General features: G+C 52.0%; 1 long non-coding RNA gene across 1 annotated transcript; it reads left to right on the forward strand.

Annotated features, from left to right (window-relative positions):
* The first annotated feature begins 499 nt into the window (after positions 1 to 499).
* Positions 500 to 3,538, forward strand: LOC135978474 (uncharacterized). The gene is made up of 3 exons (XR_010595893.1): positions 500 to 646; positions 2,623 to 2,736; positions 3,079 to 3,538. It is a non-coding gene; the product is annotated as an uncharacterized LOC135978474 (long non-coding RNA).
* The last annotated feature ends 3,715 nt before the right edge of the window (positions 3,539 to 7,253 follow it).

Here is a 7,253-nt window from a genome sequence, read left to right on the forward strand (position 1 = left end):
GAGGAGGGTGTTGGTATCTACCAGGGAATTGTCCCTGGACCCTGCCAGGGCTCCATCTCCTGTATCAGCCCCTGGCTAGTAGGTGTGTGATGGATCTGCTGGGAGAGACCAGGGGCTCTCTCTTCGTCCCCTCACCTGAGTGTTTCCTGGATGCTCTGGTACCAGATAGATTCATGGAGGGCAGGTCCATCGATGGCTATTAGCCGGGATGGGCAGGGACGGTGTCCCTGGTCTCTGTTTGCTAGAAACTGGGAATAGGCGACAGGTGAATCACTTGATGATTCCCTGTTCTGTTCATTCCCTCTGAGGCGTCTGGCACTGGCCACTGTCGGCAGACAGGATACTGGGCTAGATGGACCTTTGGTCTGACTCAGGCTGGCCGTTCTTATGAGTGGTTTGGGGGTTGGTCTCTGACTGCGAGCCCCTCAGAGCTTCCATTTGATTGGCTCCTTTCCCCCATGAATAGTGGAGTTGTGGCTGGGGCAGCAGGCACTGAGTGGGGGGCACCTGTTGTTTCAGGGGCCGGTGAGCTTCCAGGAGGTGGCTGTGTATTTCACCGTGGGGCAGGGGGCTCTGCTGAACCCCGCTCAGAGAGCCCTCTACACAGACGTCATGCAGCAGAACTATGAGAACGTGACCTCGCTGGGTAAGGGTTCCTGTCCCCTCCGTTCTTAGGAGGGGAAATGCAGAGTTAAGGCTTATGGCATCTTCACAAAGCAACCTCTACTCTACCGTGTTTCAGCAACACCCCAACAAGCCAGTGACACACACCCTAGCGCTCTGCCCTCCCCTGCTACAGGACGCTCTGGGAACAGCGCACAGGGGCAGCACAGCACGAAGTCTGACATCTTCTCTTTGCTAGGGCAAAACTTGGATTTAGGTCCAATGTGACAAACAGAAACTTCTGACCCTTGGCCGGCACTCACACACTGATCCCACTCCACACAAACCAGCTCGGACCTGCAAAGTGAGATCACCCCTTTCCCCTCGCCCCGAGGTTTCCTCCTGAGTCACAGACTTCGCTTAGCTCTCACTGAGCCCTGAGGATCACTAGCACATATGTCACCAGGATGCTGACAATCTCGGTGACAAGACCTCACCCCTGTGCACCTTCACGGACCCAGCCTCCAGCCCTTAGCACGGGCATGAGGCAGACTAGGCCCCCAAGTTTTACATGCAGCTCTCTTCATATCACAGTCACATCTCTGCCAAGCTGCTCCCAGTCATCCACAGCTGACACACATGCAGGGAAATGCTGGTATTCCGATCCGTGGAACACAACACAAACGGTGGCATGTTCTTCTCAGTGGTTCTTCATAGCTGTATGTCTACCCTAGAGCTTTTCCCAGCATAGCTGTGTTGGTCAGCGCTGTGATTTTTCACACCCCCATCACACAGAGCTAGGCTTGCAAAAAGTTTAAGTGCAGACTGGGCAAGAAAGTGGGTTTTTTAGTTCAGAGAACTTGAAACTATTAATCTTCACACAAACATTTGGGTATAAAAGGGCAAAGCTTCCAAGAGGAACTTCTGCCGAATGCAAGAAAAATGCACCACACACATGGTGTGAAAGCTCTCGGAGCTCGGGCTCAGGCTTCAGTTCATGGGTGTCATTCAGGTTCAGTGCCCGCAGCCCATCCCCTTGAGCAAACCTTTCCCTGGGCCAGCAGATTGCTGGCAACCCTCGCGCACTTCCTAGGGACGTAGTCTGGCAGCACGTGGGCATTTCCAGGTCAGCGACTGCTCAGTTTGGCTTGTGCTGCTCTGAGATTCCAGATTCCGCAGCTATTGGCTTTCAGAGCTGGTTTCCTGCAGAAGACGGGGTGTCCTGTATTAACAGATCAACGCCAAGTGACTGTGATCAGTCCAGGGACAATTAGAACCAGTTTCAGCCCCAGCTGTGTGCAAAAAACATTTCAAGACCAAGATGATTTTGTCAAAAGCTGCCTAGGGTGGTGGGGCTGAATCTCAGGAACATCTTTAACCAGTCACCCCATACTGGGACCAGTAACCCGTCCATGAATGACCATAGAAACCAGCACATTTCAAGGCCATCTGAATGCACCTGTGGAATTTAGAAAATGATGCTTCTGTGGACTAGCTATTGCCTCTGGGGGAGGTGGATGACCTACCCCGACAGCAGAACCTTCCCATTGCTGAGTATCTACACTGACCCACTACAGCACTCCAGTCATGGGGTCTCAAGTGTAGACACATCCTGAGATACGACATTCGGTGACACCCCCTGTCCCTCCTATTCCTCACTGCGCTGAATCCCACCAGCCCGTGCTCAACGGTCCCAACTCTCCTACAACTCCCCCATTCTCTCGGGCTTTCTCTCTGGGATGAAGAAGCAGGTCCAGGGTAACTTCCCCTCTGGCTGGGGCCTTAACTTCCTGGAACGTGGAGTTCCTGTCTCTGTGTTTTAGGAGCCCCTTTGCTGAGCAGTGTCTGGCTGTGTGTGTTCCCAGCAGAGATGGGGAGAGTTAAATCCCTCATACGCAGAGTCTCCTGCACCTGGGGAGCTGCCCCCAGCCTTTCCCTGCTGTAAAATGGGCTGGGGTTAAAGTAATAGAAACATCCCATAAATTCCCTGATCTCCCTTGTTTTCTTTCTCCTGAGCAGGGTGTCCAGTTTCCAAACCTGATGTGAACTCCCAGCTGGAACGAGGGGAGGAGCCGTGGGTCCCGGATCTCCAGGGCTGTGAGGAAGGAGAGATCCCCAGAGGTGCCTGCGCAGGTGAGGGATCATTAAACCAACTCAAAGCTCTCAGTGCCCGAAGGAAACAGCTGGGAGTCCCTAAAAGCCTTGTGAGCTCTCGGGGTTCAGGAGTATCCCCAGGAGGCCGTGTATCCTCAGGGCAGCTGTCGCTCATGGCTTCCTGCGCATCCTGACTGACACCTGGCAGCGCTCCCTCCCTGAGGGGATGTGGAGGCAGAATTGTTCCCCTCCTCTCTCCCCTGTGGGGAAGAGTTGTGGAGAATCCGGCTACTAGGTTTCTTCTCTGTCTCTCCAGCTCTAATTTTGGTTGTTTTCCCCTTTCCATCCCTGTCTCTGAGGTTTCTCTCTCTGTCCCAGCAGGTGCTGGGATGGTGAGTGAGGAGAAGAAGCAGAATCCTCAGCAGGAAGATTCTGAGCAAGTGGCACCACCTGGGGGATTATCGCACGGCTCCAGAGGGAATGTGTCCCGGCATCGTGTGCAGGGCAAAGCCTGTGGGAGTCAGCACAGGCCAGAGAGGGAGCAGAGAAACCAGCCAGCGGAGAAAGTGGGTAACTCCATTAATTGTCAGGGAACTCACCAGGACCTCCTGGAAACCACAGCCCAGGCGAGAATACCCACAGGAGAGAGAAAAGACACATGCACTGAGTGTGGAAAACATTTCACTAACCACTCAGGCCTTTTAAAACATCAGAGAATCCACACAGGAGAGAGAGCCCAAGAATGCAGTGAGTGCGAGAAAACCTTCACTCTGAGCTCTACCCTTAGTAACCATCAGAGGATCCACACAGGGGAGCAGGAGTGGGACAGATGGATCATTTCAGCCTCTGCGAGGCCGGAAGGCAATGGGGCGAGTCGGAGGGATTCCCTCCTTCCCCATCACCGTCACTGTATCTGCTGACTCCAGCAGCGCTGGCCTGTGTCTGAGGCACAGTGGAGTTTATCCACCTGTATTTTGTCCCCCTCTCCCCCCACCCCCCCGCAGCAGAGAGTCTCTGCACTTAGGATCAATTTGATCCTGTATCCAACTCATTAGAGCTGGAGATGAGTGTCCCAGGCCTGGGTGGGGAATTCCAATGGTGCAGGCGGGTGCTCCGGCCGGGAGAGAGGCCTCTTCCCAGCTGTCTCTCCCTGCAGCAGCACCTAGGCTTGGCAGGGAGGCGACCCCCTGCCCCCCGTATCAGCTGCAGGGCCGGGCCCACAGGATAGGCGTCAGGCCTGGGCAAGGGCAGCTCAGGCTCAGCTGGGTTGGCGCAGGTTGGAGGCCGGGATAGATTGGGGCTCAGGGAAGGGTGCCCCTCCCCTGGCCGTGGCAGCCCCCCAGGTGGGTTGTCTGAGGGCCCAGGCGGCACTAAGGAGGCTGCTGGGTGGCTGCGCGGCTGTGCAGCTTCCAGGGAACTCGGGCTACTTGTCCTGTACTGTAAGTGTAAGTGCTGTTATTTGGAGGAAGAAAAATCTGTTGTTGTTTTTTCACATCTATTGGAAGTTGAAAACTTGGTTTACAAGTGCGGCCTTAATCACGGAGACGCTCCCGACACCCACACACTCCTCCTTGCGTCTGCTTTGCACAGTTAGACTTGAAGCTCCTTCCCCTAGGAGCTGCCTCTCGCAATGTGTGTGTCTAATATGACACCGAGCACAATAGAGCCTCAGTCTTGGGTGCAGCGTCTCAGGGCCGTCCTTACCCATACGCAAAGTGTGCAGCTGTGTGGGGCACCAGCTCTTCCCCAGCCCCCGCCCCTGCTCCGCCCCCACTCCCTTGAGGACTCCAGAAGAGGTTGGGCCTGCCCTCACCCATAAGTAGAGCGACCCGGCCTCCTGCCTGCTCCGCTCCCCGACTCCCAGCCGCATCTGAGCTACATCCTGTCAAACTAAGCTAATATCAAAGTATGTGACCAAACAGCCTTCACCAGGAGAGAAAACCCACAATTCAGGAGGGGCAATAAAACACTTGCACATTCAAAAATTGAAATCTCAGAAAATCTTTGAAGACTCAAAATCAGGGAAATAAATTTACCCATTTTCTTATGAAGTAGCTAAACCTGCTTCACTATTCATCTCATTATTTGGCTGTATTAGTTACAAACGTTTTAGCATCACTATACTAAAAGAAAGAGAGAGGGGGAGGAAAAAAAATAACCCAAACGACACATCTACAAATGATCTGAACTAGCCTAGAAAAAGCCCAGAAGCAATTTTCTCAATAGCTGGAACCAGGGCTATAAGATTGGAGAGGTCACTCTGTGCTTTGAGGTTCAGTGGGAATTCCCTGCCCCTCCACGTCTGACACTTTCTTTTCCAACCCTCAGGAGACTGATTTGGGATCATAGAAGATCAGGGTTGGAAGGGACCTCAGGCGGTGTCTAGTCCAAGCCCCTGCTCAAAGCAGGACCAACCCCAACTAAATGATCTCAGCCAGGGCTTTGTTAAGCCTGACCTTAAAATCCTCTAAGGAAGGAGATTCCACCACCTCCCTAGGGAACCCAGTCCAGTGCTTCACCACCTTCCTAGTGAAATAGTGTTTCCTAATATCCAACCCAGATCCTCCCCACTGCAACTTGAGATCATTTCTTCTTGTTCTGTCATCTGCCACCACTGAGAACAGCCGAGCTACATCCTCTTTGGAACCCCCCCTTCAGGTAGATGAAGGCTGCTAGCCAATCCCCCACCCCACCCGGCTTCTCTTCTGCAGACTAAATAAGCCCAGTTCCCTCAGCCTCTCCTCATAGGTCATGTGCTCCAGTCCCCCCACCTGCCAAACATTTTTGTTTCCTTCCCCTGGATTCTCCAATTTGTCCATATCCATTCTGTAGTGTGGGGCCCAAAACTGGACGCAATACTCCAAGTGTGGCCTCACCAGTGCCGAATAGAGGAGAATAATCACTCCCTGAATCTGCTGGCAGTGTGCCTACTAATGGAGCCCAATAGGCCATTGGCCTTCTTGGCAACAAGGGCACACTGCTGACTCATATCCAGCTTCTCGTCCACTGTAACCCCTAGATCAGGGGTCGGCAACCTTTCAGGAGTGGTCTGCCGAGTCTTCATTTATTCACTCTAATTTCAGATTTCGCGTGCCAGTCATACATTTTAACATTTTTAGAAGGTCTCTTTCTATAAGTTTATAATATAGAACTAAACTATTGTTGTATGTACAGTAAATAAGGTTTTTAAAATGTTTAAGACGCTTCATTTAAAATTAAAATAAAACGCAGAGCCCCTCGGACCGGTGGCCAGGACCCGGGCAGTGTCAGTGCCACTGAAAACCAGCTCTTTTGGCCCAGTCCTTCTTGAGAGTGGGACGGGGCTTGGACACCAGCTTAAAGCCACATCTGCCCAGGGCAGCACAGCACAGTGTGCAACGCAGGGGTCACATTTTCACTATGTGCAACTTAACCCTGAGGTTCTCAGCCCTGGGAACGAGACTGTGCAATTCCCCAGCCCATGGGAAAGATCATGAGTGTAAAATATCCCCCAGGGTCGTTACATCCCTGAGGGACCATCTGTCTCTGGGTGCTGGGGATAGAATCAGGACCTTTTACTGCCAGGCCTCTGCTTACGACCAGAACCAGGTCAGCCGTGATCAAGTATAAACAGTGACTGACAATGAGCCTTAGCCCACCTACTGTTGTTAATGGGCAAGGCGGTAAGGCCTAAATGTACAACAATGGCCTCATTTTGGGTACCTCCTGTGACGGGATGGATCACAGAAACCCCCTTGGGAGCTGCCACCCGATGTGCAAAGACTACCTCTGCTCCTGTTTTCCCTGCCAGCTCAGGACTCCAGCACCCTGTCTTGCTGAGCCAGACACTCCCGTCTGCTCCAACACAGACCCAGCATCTGAATCACTTGTCCCAAAGCGGCAAGTTTACCTGAAAACAGCTCACAGAAGTGTGCTTGTCTTTAGCACTCAGATGCCCGACTCCCAATGGGGTCTAAACCCAAATAAATCCGTTTTACCCTGCATAAAGCTTATGCAGGGCAAACTCAGAAATTGTTCACCCTCTATAACACTGATAGAGAGATATGCACAGCTGTTTGCTCCCCCAGGTATTAATACATACTCTGAGTAAATTACTAAATAAAAAGTGATTTTATTAAATACAGACAGTAGGATTTAAGTGGTTCCAAGTAGTAACAGACAGAACAAAGTAAGTCACCAAGCAAAATAAAATAAAATGCGCAAATCTATGTCTAATCAAACTGAATACAGATAATCTCACCCTCAGAGATGCTTCAGTAAGTTTTTTCTCAGGCTGGACACCTTCCAGGCCTGGGCACAATTCTTTCCCCTGGTACAGCTCTTGTTGCAGCTCAGGTGATAGCTAGGGGATTCTTCATGATGGCTCCTCTCCCGCTTTGTTCTGTTCCACCCCTTTATATATCTTTTGCATAAGGCGGGAACCCTTTGTCCCTCTGGGTTTCCACCCCCCTCCCTGGAAAAGCAGCAGGTTGAAGATGGATTCCAGTTCAGGTGACATGATCACATGTCACTGCAAGACTTCATTGCCCACTTGCCAGCACACACATATACAGGAA

This window comes from Chrysemys picta, unplaced genomic scaffold (genome assembly GCF_011386835.1).
Source record: "Chrysemys picta bellii isolate R12L10 unplaced genomic scaffold, ASM1138683v2 scaf276, whole genome shotgun sequence".
Lineage (NCBI taxonomy): Eukaryota > Metazoa > Chordata > Testudines > Emydidae > Chrysemys > Chrysemys picta.